Genomic DNA, 16,799 nt, shown 5'->3' on the forward strand with positions numbered 1-16,799 from the left:
GTAGTGAAGGTAGACCTTGCACTGCCCAAGCCATTGGTTATTGCTGTAATCCATCCCCAAAACCTGTGAGGAAGGCACTCTTCCCACTCTTAATTTGAACATTTCAAGGGGTAGGAAATAGGGAAGTTATTTAAGCTGTCTTGTAAATATTGCCTTTTCTCTCCCAGGAAGCTGAAAACTGGGTTAATTCCACTTTTTCAAACAGTTGGATTAGAGGGTTCTTTAGGAACACAGGAGAGGGTCAAGGTTATTAATATTTTGCTGTTGCATCTGTGCACTGAACTCATACAGTGCACAGATCTCATACAGTTCTGTTCCTAGATCTGACTTTAAGTACAGTTCCTAAATACCACATAACTACAACAAAAGCCACTGGGATTGAAAAAAAATATAAAAATAAAATAAAAATGTGGGTTTATTAATTTTAACAGTAGAGAACAAGCATATACGCACGTAAGTACTGCATCTTGCATTCTCCCCTTGATGCACATAGAATCTAATGAAAGCTACATGCCTGCAGGAGGGCAAAATATAACCCAATAAAAATAACAAATAGACGAAATCCAAAGCAAAGCCCTGCAGACATGGATGTAAATCCATATCTAAGCACCTTGCTCCACCTTCCTTTCTACATTGGACTATACCATTCTTCTCAAGGTTGTCCAGGGTTCCACTCCAATGTCGTTCAGTTAGTTTCAGTGACAGATAAGGTTTATATAACTTCCTCCTGGTAGGGTGAACACAAGCTTTCTCATTTCTTATTTAGATTAACAGAGTACCGTAAAATTATATTTATTTATTTATTTCTTCCTGTATGGTCTTTACTGTAAGGCTTTTAACAACAGAGAATTTGTCTTCTCTGTACAGACATTAAAGCTCTTGCACCATCTTAAATCTTATGGTTAAGAAATTTCCCCAGTGAGCTTTATGGCAATCTATTGCCATTCAGCCATATACAGTTCCATTTGACTCATGAAGTTAAGACATGGCTGCATTTGAGCTCTGCTAAAACAAATCACCCTATCTGATAAATACTTGAGGATTTTTATGTGCAAGGAACTATATCCATGCTTACCAGTTTTATGTAGATACACTCATTACTACTTTCTTGATCCCACTGGACATCAGATCAATTTAATCCTCCACTGACCCAGGCTAGTAGACAGCAGCAGAACACTGTTTCCCACCAAATTTGTACGAGTTCTACCTTTTATATATTTATATCAGCAGTTAGTTCACTCCTGTAAATCAGACTTGTTAGCACAGAAGGCCAAATTGAGTACACAGTTCAGTACAGTTGACTTCACTTAGTATGAAGCAGGTTAATATGCTTGCCAGTCAAAGACCTGAATGATAAATTACAGAAGCATTGTGTGCAAACTGAGTAATCGCATTCTTACTTGTAATAGTTGTCAGAAATGTGTCTTCATTTATTTAATTACTTCATAATCCCATACTCAAAACATGGCTAATCTTTCTTGATCCAGCAAAACACAGGCTTCCTCTTTAACCCTGATAGCAATCTCTATCATTCAGCAGCTGCAGCATTTCACCTCCAAGCTGTTTATCATCCATGACTAGAATTGAAACACCCCTGTCAGCTGTTTTTTATTATTGGACAGTGCTACAATTACCTCTAATTCTGATCCAAGAATATAATAGTAGAAATCTCTCTACGGTGGATACCAACTATTTGGTGTTTTGGATGTAAAAAGCTCCTTTCTTCCCAGTTAGAACTGCTGAGAAGTTAATAAACATTTTTACCGTGCTTGCACCTGTAAGAAGTGCCACAATATTGATTTTTGATATTATTTGCTGATTCACCCAAGCTGTGTAAAACATTTGATTAGAAGTTGCAGTTACAACCATGTCCAGCCAGATTCCGCATGCTGCAGTCTATTCAGGTTCTGTTCTGGAAGCAGAATCTTCTGATGCAGAAAGCATTTCTCATACAGAGGAATCAAGGTCCAGATCTCATTTTGAGTTAGTTCCCCATGCAGAGGAATGATATAGTCATCTTAATAGGGCACTTTGGGACTTGCAGTTAATAGAGAAAGCCTTCAGCACCAGTCTTGCAGACAACATAAACAAAGCATGTTAACTTCCCCCTAGACCAAAGAGGATACCTGGAGAACCTAAATAGCCACTCCTTTCTACCCTAAAGCTACATTGAACTTGTCCCATATCAACCAGTAGCAACCAGTTGCATAGCCAGTAGGGTGAAGCCAGCAGCAATAGCACGTAAATGTTGTAATGTAAAGGATTCCTCTTCCCCCAGTTATACTTGCATGGCAGCAAAACTCACTTTTTCACCTTCTTTATTACTTCCATAGTTCTTAAGGCAGTGGCTGCAGCTGTTGTCGTAGAGCCTTGAAAATCTTCTGTGGACATTTATTAATGGTTTTTCCTCTCCTCTTGTGAGGCACAATACCACTGACTTCATTTTTAAAAAACATTTACTGAAGAAAGAAAATCTTTACAGTAACAAATGGTTGAATGACATTTCTGTACTCTACTCTGTACCAGAGTCCTTTATTACTGGATTAGGAAAATTCTGGTCTTGTAATTTAACTGGATTTTAAAATATATCACTAAAAATGTACATTCAGTGGCACAGACCTTCATTTAACATCTCTTTGTATCTTCCATATACTGCTGTATCTTTTTTAATAGACAGGGATTTTATTTCCTCCTCTGACTCTTAGGACTGCAGATTCAGCTTTGTTAGCTCTGCTGGGCAATTGTGCAGAAAAACTATTTTAACCTGTGCAGTAAGTGATTGTTGGCTTATACAAAGTTACTGAGACATTTGTCCATTTTACAATAGACTGCAATTCCTCTTCTCTAAAAATACTGCAAATACAAGTACTGGTTTGACCTCTTTATTTGTCTCTGCTCCCAGCTTCTTCTCTATATAAATCAGCCATATCTTACTGCAACAGAGTCTGATTTTTTGCAGGAACTTAATAAATGCATGCAACAGGAATGCTGCATGTATATCATGTGGCAGGAAAATGGTTTTCTAGCAGATAAAGTGGCACTACCTACTTTAGAGATGTTGCACTTCATGCGATTCCCCTTGCTCTTGTCCTTGAACCACATAACCCCAACATCGGTGATTTCAGTGTAAGAGAAAACATCCATTGACTCTAAAGATCTTACAACGTGTTCTGCAATCTATTTGCTAGCCTGTATTAGTTGTAGTATCCCAAAATAAAGTGAATTGAAATACTGGCAAGTCTTGGGAAAAAATAAAAGGTGATCATAGCATATGGTAGACATGTAGGAGAAACAAAATGACTCAGGCAAAAGAACAACACAAATAATGAATAAATAAAATCACTTATCAGCTCTGGAAGTTGGAGGTGGATATCAGAACTGAGTTTTTCTCATCTTGCAAAGCTATCTTGCCTACAGGTGTCTAGAAGAGAAAAATACTTTTAAAATTGAAAAGACTTGCATTCACAAAAAATGTAGAACTAAAGACAAGACTATGTTTAAATTGAAAGAGGAGACTGAGGCAGTTATTAACAGTTTTTAAATTGTCTTCTCGTCTAATAATCCATGATTTACTCTGTCATCAGTAAAAAGAAACAAGTTATTCTGAATAATGCCTCAGAGCAGAAGTCTATCCTAGCCACTGTGCCTTGTTTTCTGAAGGTTATTAACTCCACAAAGGGCCTACAAAAGAAGAGTCGCAATAAACATTGTGATTACTGTGCTCAGGACCTGCAGCACAGTTATTCTACATAAAACAAACAAACAAACAAACAAAAAAACTATGCTAACTTAAAAATCTAACAACAACAACAAAACCCTTTACCCACATATATCAGTCTATTCAAGTCATATCAGAATATTTACCAATTTAACGGCTATGAGTTTTTAATGATGTATGCAAAATGGGATGATAATCCCTGCATATTTCACAAATTGTTTCACTTTCTCGTCTTTCTAATGGGTATGGTCATCATGACAAAGGCCATTTTACGTTATTTCACAGAGTATCTTGTAAACTGACAACCTTATTTTATAGTTGCTTTTATTACTACTGGAACTTTTACAAGGGATTCCATCACAAAAATTGGTTAACTTAAATATTGTCATGGAGAGGTCTCACCATTTAATGCCAGAGTTCACTCTGCCCATGCAGCTTTCATTTTCAGTCGGAAAAGGTCATTAGAATTAAAATTCTCCTCAGACCTCATACTCTGTTGGAATGTGAAGTTTTGTAGCTCTGTTCAGCCTGAAAACTATTTCCCCAAGATTTGCCATTGTCAAGCAACTGGAGAGAGTTACCTCAAACCCTCTCTATAATATATATGTACAGAAATAAATGTTTGGAGATCATGTGGAATATCACATAGGCTTGTTCAATGTTAAGCATGGTAAGATCCTCTTTTACATATCTGTGAGATGCCATGGTATCAAACAATAAAAACCAAAACCATTAACACAGATTTCAGAAATTAGATTTGAATGTAAAATGGAGCATCATTAATGGATGAAATACAAAAATTAAATTTGCATTCCTATAAAAGTTAGAGAAGTCTCATGTGTGCTTTTTCTTTCCTCACATTATACTTTTCTAATTTTTAATTATCTCTATTTTGCCTATTTTTGCTACTTTTTTTTCTTTTTCTCTCTACCACAGTCTTATGCAGATTTCATATTTTTGAGCTCTTTATGGTTCTTTATGATCATTTATTTCACACTTCCCTTTCTCTTTTCATTTACTTTACTCTTCCTATACTGCTTTTCTCTTGCTCATATAAACACACCCTGAACTCATATAAACACATACTGAGATCCTTAAAAAAGTAGCAGTTTTCCTGGAGAATACTGAGACAGTCTGAAAGCAGCGTTCCCTCATGGGCAAAGAGTCCCAAAATGTTTTGCACCTTCAGTGGCCAGGCCTGGCATCAGCCCAGTTACATATGGTTAACATCATATTTTAATTTGATGTCTTGTGTGAAAACAACAAGAACTGGGGATTTATTGTACCAAACAATCTTCCAGCTCTTGCTAAACCCTCTTTTCATTAAAGAAAATAAAACAAAAGTATTGATGTATAAAGATGAAGACAATAAAGATGAGCCACAGAGGAGCTGTAATGGTTTGCATACTCATAAACCCTTCTCAGTCTTTGCGGCTTCAGTATTTTCCTATGGGGGATAATATTAAGAATGTGCTAGAATGCAATACTCTCAGATAATGTAGAGAAACAATTTTCTTTCTCTCTGCCACTATATTTTAGGCATGAAGCTTAAGCTCTCTAGGGAAGCTGATGATTCTCTTCTGCAATAACTTGAACCCTTATGGAAAACCAAATGCTATTTTACTCAGGCACCAAATCCCTTGAAGTTAGCATGCATAAGCTGAAGTGCTTTGGTAGAGAGGGAAGAGAGACAGTAGGTATGACAATAGTTGAAAGAGAGGTAAAAGGTGCAAGATGAAGTTAGCACCCGTGTCTGCCAGTGCCTAGGATGGCTGCACAAAAATTGCAAAATGTGGACTGCATGTTCCTGGTGCAGGAGTAGGGTTCTGTGTATTTGATTCTCAGAATCATTTTCAGGCCTTAGGATACTGGAGGTGACACAGATTTGGCCATTGGCTCAAATCCACTACAGGCTGTGTATTGCTGTATCTAACCCAGTAAAGTGACTGCTCAGGAATAGCAGGGGCAGACCCTAGTCCAGCAAAACAGTCCTACTGCTATGAACAATCATTTCAGTCGTGTGGACAATTGTGCTTTAAGTAGGTCCTTGCACCAGGGATAGTATTCTGCAAAGGACCACGTGCCGGTCAGAAAATGGACAAACATTTAAAAAGAAATCAGAACATGTTTCCCTGCTTTTATTACTGAACTCTCTATGATTACAGGATTATAACGACAAAGAAAAATAACTTCCAAACCTAAAAATACTCTTAGGAACATGAGTTGTAAGGGAGGAAAATGCCTTACCCATAGTGACACTCTTGAAATGTGGATGACGCAAAACTTCACCTTATGTCAGCAAGCGTGGAGCTGGCAAAAAGGGAGGCAGACAGACAACAGCTTTATTTCTCACAGTAACCACTTTTGAAGTGCTTGATGTGTTTTTAGTTAACTCCAGCCAAATTTGAAACTCTATTAAAGTAATCTGAGGAGATCTTCACTCTGCATGGAAATGAAAGACGAGTGCTAAGTTTTTAAATGCAGAGGACAAGAAGAAGAGAAGAATTTGCCCATGATCTAATGCAGCCCAAGACTATCAGTTCCAAGGTGTGTAGGTGGGACTGAATCTGCCAAGGGAGGAGGAGACCAAAACACAATTGGGAACAAAGCTCTGGCAGAGAAACTACAGGAGACCCAGAATTCACCCCAGACAAAACAATCAGAATCTGCCAAGTGAAATTCACGCTACGGTGAAATTTTTGGAAGGAAAGCAGTGCTTTGATTCCACAGAGAGCAGAAAAAATCTGCTGATATTTCAAGAAAGGATGCTTGGGGCCAGGAATATACACAGAACTAAATGTAAAAGTCCACACAGCAAGCAGTACATGAGGTGGCACACGGTACCATATGTTTGAGCCAAAATCTGGCCAATTTTTGGAAAGAAATGCAATAATGGCAAAGACCTACATAATTTCACATGCCCCAGCAGAGCATGTGCTGCATCAAAACCTATGACAGAATCATTAACAACTCAGAAAAATTCTTCAAAGGAACAGTGCGTTACACTGCAGTAGAAGATGAATGGGCTATCTGCCTGAGAGGAACTGAGATGTATTAATTTTAGGTTGGATTCTGGTGCACAAGCCAACAGGAAGCCAAGATAGTACTGTTAGCAAAAACAAAAACAAAACAGAATAAGCTAAGTAATGGTGGCTGGGGGCATTTTAGAGGAACTCACGTATTCTCTTAGGAGGGTTAATCAAATCTGCAAGGACATCAATTTGAGAAAAGCTACAGATTGCATTTGCTTCAAGGAAAAACGTTCCTTTTTGTTTGATTCTGGCTGTTAATGATGCCAAGTCACTGGAAAAGCAAGAAATCCAAAACAAGTAAGGAGGATATGTGAATATCTTCCGCAGAATTGAGGAAGTTTTCAGAGCACAGAAATAAACTGACAATTCAGCCCTTAGGAAAGTTCCTCTCACCTTAAGGTGAGATTTAAAAAAAAAAAGTTCAGGATGAAAAGGAATAAGACACATTGGTCTATCCCAAGAGAACTATTCCCCTGAGATTAGGAAAAAAAAAAAAAAAAAAATCTTTTCCTTATGAATAGACTCAAAGAAACTAGCCATATAAACTAGAAATGTTTTTCAGCAAGAGACAGAAGTGCCTGAAACAATGCACCATTCTTCTTTGTGTATCATCAGGCTCTGAGAGAGGTCTGTACTGAGGGAAACAAAACAAAAGCAGTCAAGGTGATTTTTAGGGACTCTTTTTAGATTGATTAGGTGGTTTCTAGAAATGTTCCTGGCTCTATGCCTTTGATCCCTCATTCTCGTACAGTCAACATGCCTTCCAAGAAAGATGTGTCTTCTTCCATCCTTCCTGTTTTTTTTTTTTTTGTTTTGTATTGTTTTGTTTTTTTGTTTTTAATTTTTGGAAAAGGTAACTTTTTTTTTTTTTTTGCATGACACAAAAATTTTCAAAAGCTCTGTAACAACATAAAATCTCCAAGAACCACTGTGTATAATGAAAGCAACTGAATTAATAGACCACACAAATAAAATTAAGTAGATTCCATGCACCATAAATAATAAAAGAAACAATGAGAGAAGGTCATTAAGTAACAGCATAAATGTGTTCATCCAACAAACCAAAAAGAGCTATGATAATTTCTTGAATTAATTAACTATGAAAGGGTATTTGTGTTTAATATAACTTCTGAAACCTGAAAGTTATGACGGAGATAGAATTTGACATTCCAGGTATCAAAATATAATCTGGAGAACTCTGGTTTCAGGTAAGAGAGCAATATTACCGACTTAAATGCAGGTTAGCTCACATGAAAATCAGATGGTCTGTCTCATGTAATACAAGCTACCCACACCAATGTCTATGGGGCTGAGAAAATGAAAACAATACTGCTCTCTCTGGACCTGTCTCGGATCTTGCAAATATATCCTGAATCATATCAAAATGTAACCAATTTTGCAGTCTAGGACACTATGATAAAGTTTTTCACAGATTTGTTTCAGACACTTGTGATTTCTTTCACTCTGGAGACCACTACAGAAAAAAAAAAAAAAAAAAAAAGCTGTAGCTCAGATACAAAAGGAATTTTTCACTGTAGCAAAGGTTTAATATTTTTCATAAGTATTTTGGGATCCTAAAGTCAGCTCAAACTGAGTATAGACAAATTATTGACATTGCCAGACGGCCTGGCAAATAACCTGTTGAGAAGATTATTTTTCCTCATCTACAAGTAGCAGATTCTTGGTTTCATGCACACAGTCTAGAGCATTTGACAGAAATGCAACAGAGCAAAGTGCGGAGCTTGATTATATATACGTTTTCCCAAATTCAATTCACAAAAAGCACTCCATGAGACCTCAGATGAAGTATAACATGCAAGTTTCAAAGCTACAGCTGAGATCCCCTGAAGAGAGACGTTAATACTATTAGCAAAAGTTAGGTCTGCTTGTTTCTGGACCATATACTCTTTTTAAGGAGATTATTAAACTGATGAAAAGGAGACCACATTGAAAGTAAGAGCACATTAGGAGACAGTCACCATCATATTGATGCCATGCAAAAAGGACTGCCTAGCCTCTGCTGTCATCTCTAATGGACAATGGCTTGAAACAACTATATTGTACTCTGTTCCCCCCATCAGCTTTCTTGAAAAATGCTACAATTAAGTAGACAATCCTATGTCTCTATTTTTCTAGATATGCAAATACTGACATGCTCAATAGGCTGTTTAGGATGTGTGATTTTAAGCTATCAACTTTAAATGAGGCTTCAGAATGCTAACAAATATTTCTCATTACTGGTAGTTCAGAATGTTGTTGGGTTAAAGTGTCAAAAGAATAAAAACCCTGCTGAGATGGACTGGAGTTGTTTCCACACTTCACTGTGAAATTAAAAAAATAGTTTTAGCGAAATGTACGTCATCTTTTGCTGACATTTTATTCAACAGAAAACAGAAAACCTGTTGCCTGGATGTTCAAAAACTAAGCTGCCCTCATCATAAACATGAAACTAAAAACTCACAACAAGAAGTTATAAAACCTGCAGTATGGTTTGTGTCCCAGATTTATCCCTCAGCTCTCACCTGAGACATATCTGTCACTAAATCCCAGAAAGAAAGAAATGAGGACACCAAAATCTGACTCTGTCTGGTTTATGGTGATCATTTGGTTTGCCTGTATTAGGGATGAATGAAAACTGTTACGATAACTTCCACCCCAAAATAGAAAGAGTATATAATTAAGATCAGGTGATTGCATCCTGGTTTATGCCCAATAAATATACACTGGAAAACTGATGGGGACATATTTTCCCCCTCAACTAGGTGGAAAAAAAATACGGTCCCTTCCTTCCTTAAATAAAAATACAAACCACCCTTTCAAATGGTAGGGTATTTGCAACAGATGCATTGCCATTACAGCATTGGACTGTGTGTTGTCACAGAAAAATCATAACTTGCAGCCTTCATAAATAAAGATAAGGACTGAAATGGGATGAAATATAAGGAATAAGCAAAATGTCTGGTGAGATAAAGATGTTGAGGCTCAGATGGCTTTCAAAAATCAAATTCAGTTTTATGCTGGGCCTAAACGTCTCCCCATTGAACATTTAAAGTTTATGCTCATGGTTTTTATTTCAATTTGCACTTTTATTAAATAAAGATTACATATTTAATTTTTCTCACAGACGCTGTATAAGAATTTCAGAGAAGTTCATGGTAATGTGCTGAAAAAATGTTTTAGGAATTTATATTGAGTTAAACAGTAGGAGTATTTTAGCAGTTTTGCATTCATTGGCCTGAATGTGTCTATTTTAAAAGTTTTACAGTGATGAAGAAAAATAGAAAAAATATCCTAGAGACAACAATGTGCATTATTTATTTCTAACAACAAAAACAACAAAAAGGTTCTTGGGAAAATTATACATAGCCTATATTCTCTAATTATTTAAATATCTTGTACACTTCCTAAATGCAAAGTACAGGTTCTTAGAACAGCCTTTGTTCAAAGTTGTTTACATAAGTCATAGATATTAAAATATGGACACTAGATTCTTCAATAGAAACAAATAGAGCATAACATAAAACAATTCACAAACAATGTCAACAAGTTAATACTTTCTCTGCAGTCTATCAAGAATTGTGTGTTAAAATTATATTTCAGTTTTAGTTTAGAAAACTGTTTTATAAAATGAAGTGTAAGATAATTAAAATTAATCAAGTTCTTTAGGGCCCAATTTTTGGAGTTTTTAGTCATCTAATCATTCCATGGAAGTGAAGAAAGGCTTGAGGGTGGTAGCATACATAATTATCCCAGCACCTAGGCCTTCAGAAATTATAGGAAAATTACTTCCCACATTCTCTCTTGAACTGGAGTATCAGGGGCTGGGGAAGGAAAGAGACAGGAAGGACTCTGGCTTAATAAATATAAGATGAATATAAATAAGTGTTGTCTAGCACTAAGATCTAATAGACTGTGCAGTGAACTCCCAAAGGAGACATTGCTTGAGACTCTTAAGAACAGGATGATTAAGGCGTTGGTGAATATACCCAGGAGAGCTATCCTGCAGTGGCAGGGAAATGGGTTAGAAGACAAAACAGGTAATTTCTAGCAACTTCAAGGTGTGGAATTCCATCCTCAGCAGCCATTCAGAAAACTCCAGAGAGGCAAGGTTATTTCCTATGTACATAAAATAATCACGTATGGGAAGCAGAAACTCCTGTATTCAACATATAAATGCACACAGATGTGTGATCTTAATACAGAATATAAATAAACAGTGACAGAGATGCTTAAAATATATACACAGTAGCTGACAAGGTATTGCCCTCAATGTATCTGAATGCAAAATAGGATATGGCTGCTCTGTATTGTGTTGCCTTTTTTTTTTTTTTTTTTCCTGCATCCTTCAAGCGTTGAACAATTTTTGTAATTTATTTACTTTTAGCATTAAATGATGCCAAGGTTGAATTTACATCTGATCCTTAATCCAAATGGACTTTTGTAACAATTAAAATCTGTGTTTAAAATAAAAACTTTCAATATTGTGACATTCAAAAGGCAACGAAAGGTTTTCACTGATTATAAGTAGAGAGGAAATAATGTATTATTCAAGCTCCAGAGCTTGTTTAATGCAAGATCAATTTTGTTAAGTGTTGCTTAGCAATGGATTATGAGTGCAGATCCTGAATATTAATGCAGGATGGGTATGGCAGCAATTCCTATGAAAGTACACTTTAAAAAGGAAAGGATTTTCCTGGGGAACCACAGACAAATGAATACCTGCAGAGTTCCATAAACAGAGACCTCACATCTTCTGGACATCTTGCTTCATTTATTGAATATCAAGCCATGTACCAGGAACTTTTAGATCATCTTTGCTGTTTGCCAGATGTGTTCCCAAAATGCTGACATGTCCCTGAGGCAGGCAGCAAAATTTTACAGTGGGACAGTATCACATCAAAGCAACAGGATCAAATTTTGGTCTCACATTAGGAAGATGTGAGAGTTTCATAATACTTTATATCCACAAACCAACATATCAAGATGTTTATGTTCATTGTTTATGTAAGATTTTATGTCCTCGTAGATAGTGGTGATGTACTTCTCCCTCATAATTAGATCAAAGACCTTACTTCTTGGCATTTGGGCATTTGTATTGTTATAAAAGAAAGAACCCATCATAGAAGAGCCCACAAGTGGGAGAGGCTATGCTCTGAGAATGATGGACTACTGGAGAGAAATAGAGGTGCAGCAGCCACAGAGCCATGGAAGATTTGCACCTGAAATCAAAGTGCAGGGTGGAATTGCTGTGGTTGAGATTCCTTTCACAAACTGGATCTGCTGTCGTGCATTTGAAAACAGTCTGCTCTGACAACAGTTTAAAAAAGCACTAACAATGCTGCTTTGTTCTAAATATAGACACCTCTATATTGATGGTTGCAGTACAGTTTGTAACGTAGATTGCAACTTTAGCTACAGCTTTGGCAAACCATAAAGATGGCAGAATATCATTTTGACCCTTCAAACGAGATACATTCTCTGCTGTTATAATAATTGGCTATTGAATTTCTTTTTTTTTTCTTCTTCTTTTTTTTTTTTTCTTCACATAAAATAGAAACAACAAATATTTTTATATTATACTATTGTTAAAATCTCCTCCCTATTTTTTCTAAGCCCTGAGTTGATTAACTAACATTTATTTTGTCAGTTCACATACTTGATCATATAGGAGGAAGCACATTAAGACCATTGTTCTGCAAGCTATCAGACGTGTCATAGTTTTCCTAGCATCTGTCTACATGACTCTTTTGGGATTTTGATCCTATTTTTCTAAGTCTATCTCTGTTAATGACATGAATTTATAAGAATGTACTTTTTTGACTCTCTGATTATTGTCCATTTTTCATAACCAGGTTTTGCCTAATAAAATAATAGCTTTTCAAGTATTTCTTCCTAATTCTCTACTTTCCATGCAACTTAGGGCACTCTACTCATGTGTTTTTATCCCCTCAGACTCAGTTTTATTTTCTACATCTCATTTTCTTCAAATGTAGTTTTAAATGAAGTACTGATTTGCTTTCCTGTATCTGGGGAACTGAGAAGAAAAATATATGTATATGTAGATGTGAGATTGTTGATCCTTATACTACTTTCAAGTAATAATTAGGCTGTAAACTTTTCAGGACAAGGGCAGCCTCACAGTCTACATCTGCTAGAGCAATGGGATCCGGTAGCTGAATGCTATCTTCAGCCATAACATTAAAAATAATTACTAGCATTTATATTATAACATCAACCAGGGATTTCACAGTTCATACATAAAATATGAGATGCTTCTTGCCAGAGCCTTAATAGCAAGAGTTAGTTCAGCGAAGTGCTTAAACATAGATATGACCTTGTGAGTAAACCTAGGGGGAACTTACAAAATTCTTTGGGTTTCCATTAAAGCTCTTTCTCCTTAACTTGGCAAGGTGTTTAAGAATCCAAGAAAAGAAACATGGCTGTAAAACGAATTCAGGAGACATGGCCATCTTTGTAGTAACTTTATTCCTCAGCAGGAAGGAGAATAACTTGCCTTTAGATTCTGGAAAGTTTTTACTAAGGTTAAATATCAGGCGAGCATGATACAGTATCTTAACCCAACCATTAGTGATTTGCTTCTTCCAAATTCTGCTGCTGAGCTAAAATGTTAAGTAATTCACACTCAGAAATTCAATACAGAGTTGGTCACACAGCTTCAGAGAAACCTGATTACCTGAGATCAAGATAGGCTGACTACTCAAGTCTCAGATAAAGAGCAAAAATCTGCCAGGCTGTTTTTTTCTTGTATTTTCTTGATTGGTAAGCTCTAAATAGCATTTACACTCTCTTCCACTCTCACACACTTACATATGGGGCTTTTCTTGTTTTGTTTCCAGAAAGGTGCTTTCATTCCCTGTTAGACATTTATCTTCCATTACACTTCTCGCTTAGTTTCATTTTCCTTATGTCTCATACCGTAGGAAAGAATTTGAATACTGTGTCAGCCTGTAATACCTGGATGACAATTTTGCTAAGGAACTGGCTATCATGAGTATGTTCAGGGCCCTCTGCTGAATGTGTTAGACATGCTCAGATGCATCTAAGTCTTGCAAAGACTTGAGGAATTATTTTTTATGAAAAGTTTTCCTGGCTTAGAAAACATTGTCCACATAACCATTGTTGTCTGCAATAACAAACAGAAGCCCAAGTTTCATGCTTTTGAGTTCCCTCTACTACATGTAAGGAAAAGTTTTCATAATGCAAAGTGTCTCATGACTTTCTTCACCATAGCGTCACTGCATTTGCTGCACACTGCATGGCATCACATGCACTTGCTGCACACAGCTGTACATTCTTCCAGCAACCAGCAGACACCTTCCATATCCATCCAGCTACACACGCACTCCCCGCATAGACACTCATTGAGTGACAAATCTTTTCTGTGAAATGACCACCTATCTAAAACACAGTTCCTGTCTTCAAAATTCAGGTCTGCTCTACAATTAACATTTGCCACCTCCTGTCTTCAGTCCCAGCAATAATTGCTGTGATGTAGCTATGTACGATAAATTTAATAACCCTGGGTCAAACCAGATGCTGAATGTGATTATGAGCATGGCTCTGCATTTATGAAAAGAAGTCGGGCAGGCCTAGTTCTGGAATTCATATTTACAGTGTACAATACTTATTCATGAAAGCAGCCTCCCTAAAGTCACTATCTGTATTCTTTTAGTGAATATTGCTAAGTGAACACGGAAATGAAAAGCAGTTTTTAAAATTATGTAATTTTTCTCCAAGACGAAAAAAAGTTTCCTTAAAGGTATACAAGTAACTGAGACAGATAATGAAAAAAATAAATAAATACAAGTCAGTCTCTGAAACTCCTAAATGCTACGACCTTTAATTATATGTCTCAAAGTAAGACTGTATCATATTGAACTTGCATATAATCAGACTAGATTGCAGAATCTAGCCCATTATTCTGTCTAATATCTACAACAATTATGTATAGAACTTCATCCCAGTATATAGGATGCATATATTTCATTGTCATTGCAGTCATTGGCCAGAGAGAAGGGGAACACAGCTTTCACTTCATGAGAGAGATATCAGTATTCCCTCATCACACTCCAGTGTTTTGATCATATTTCTGTTGTTACTGTAACCTGGCATCTATAAACAAATTTAGGAACTGTCTTAACACATTGGCAGTTCAACTATTTCTATTTGTGTGGGAGGCAAACAAAATTCTTTTTCCTTTCATACATTTTTCTAAGTACTGTGTTTGAAGAAAATAAATAAATTACATTTGTATATATATATATTTTTTACCAGGGCTGTAAGCTTTTTGTAGTTGTCATCTCTAACCCTAAAAACTAGAAGTTTAACTAACGAATTATAGTGTCACCTATGTGGCTGTACAAAATGTCCATCCATTAGCATGTAAGGTCTGTGTTTAACATCTTTCTGTTATATTTGGAGAACGCACATGTTTTCTGTTAGTCAATTGTTTTTAACTTTCTGTAGTTCACATCCTTCTATGTGTCAGCACACACTTGTACACCTCAGAAGTAGTAACTGAAATATTCTATTTTGCATAGAAATTGAGAAAGCTTTTGACGCTTTTTCTGGAGAAGTTAGTTCCATATCTCTGACTGACTACTGAGAAGAAGTGTCTAATTAGCACATAAATCACATAAAATATAGTGGTGCACTTGTCTTATGTCAGAACAGGCATTTAGAGCCAACCTTTTATTCAATCGTGTCCAAATCCACAGTGGTCCTTTAACATTAAGGAAAAGATATTAAGTAATCTTTTATCAAGCCATCATGTCTTCATCAAGGCTTGAAGAGAAGGCACCAAGCTAAATCCCTATGACACTGGTTAGTGGAAAGGCTTCAGCTAAATCAGATCCGCTGCTGTGTGAATACAGATTTGGTAGCTTACAGCTATATCTTGCAGTAATGAAGGCTAATTCAGGAAGGAACCGTCCTGTACCACAAGAACGCTTTTTCTATTAAAGGATGAGCTTTAGAAGAGTCTCATTACCCCTGTGCTGCTGAAGCAATAGGTGCTAACAACAAGGCTGGATGCTTTCAGTGAGGAAAGAAAGAAAAAGAAAGGAAAGGAAAGGAAAGGAAAGGAAAGGAAAGGAAAGGAAAGGAAAGGAAAGGAAAGGAAAGGAAAGGAAAGGAAAGGAAAGGAAAGGAAAGGAAAGGAAAGGAAAGGAAAGGAAAGGAAAGGAAAGGAAAGGAAAGGAAAGGAAAGGAAAGGAAAGGAAAGGAAAGGAAAGGAAAGGAAAGGAAAGGAAAGGAAAGGAAAGGAAAGGAAAGGAAAGGAAAGGAAAGGAAAGGAAAGGAAAGGAAAGGAAAGGAAAGGAAAGGAAAGGAAAGGAAAGGAAAGGAAAGGAAAGGAAAGGAAAGGAAAGGAAAGGAAAGGAAAGGAAAGGAAAGGAAAGGAAAGGAAAGGAAAGGAAAGGAAAGGAAAGGAAAGGAAAGGAAAGGAAAGGAAAGGAAAGGAAAGGAAAGGAAAAAGCCTCCTTTCTTGAAATGAACAAGCCATCCGTTATACTATTACTCCAGGCTGGATCATCAGCTAGTATAAGACACCAGACATAATTAAAATCAACAGCGGTATGCTGATTTACATCTGCTAAGGATCTAATCCTCTGCTTCAAGCATCCAAATCCCAGGTGGAACTAGGAGGTAATTTAGACAAGAACCACCAACTTCACTAAGAGCTGACATAACTGATTTCTGAGGAAAGATATGCAGAGCTTTCGTAAAGGATGTCTCACAGCATATCAGGGCACAGGGTGATAGGAAGGCTCTATTGCTTATAAGGATTTGTTTCCTTAGAAAGGAAGAGTATCAAGAGGGGAAAAAAAAAATGGATGAAACTTATTGATAGGCAAAAATTCAGAAGGGTAAAATTAAAAGGAAAAGGACTAAATATTTTCAGTAGCTACAGTAATTTAACATAGAATAGTTTTGCTAAGAACTATGATAAAGATATGTGGCTATGACACCATGAAACTAGATGCAGGTACATTAAACTTTAATGGCTTTTTTCTGCCTTCTTTTTATCA

This window comes from Aythya marila, assembly GCF_965140915.1.
Source record: "Aythya marila genome assembly, chromosome: 14".
Taxonomy (NCBI): Eukaryota; Metazoa; Chordata; class Aves; order Anseriformes; family Anatidae; genus Aythya; species Aythya marila.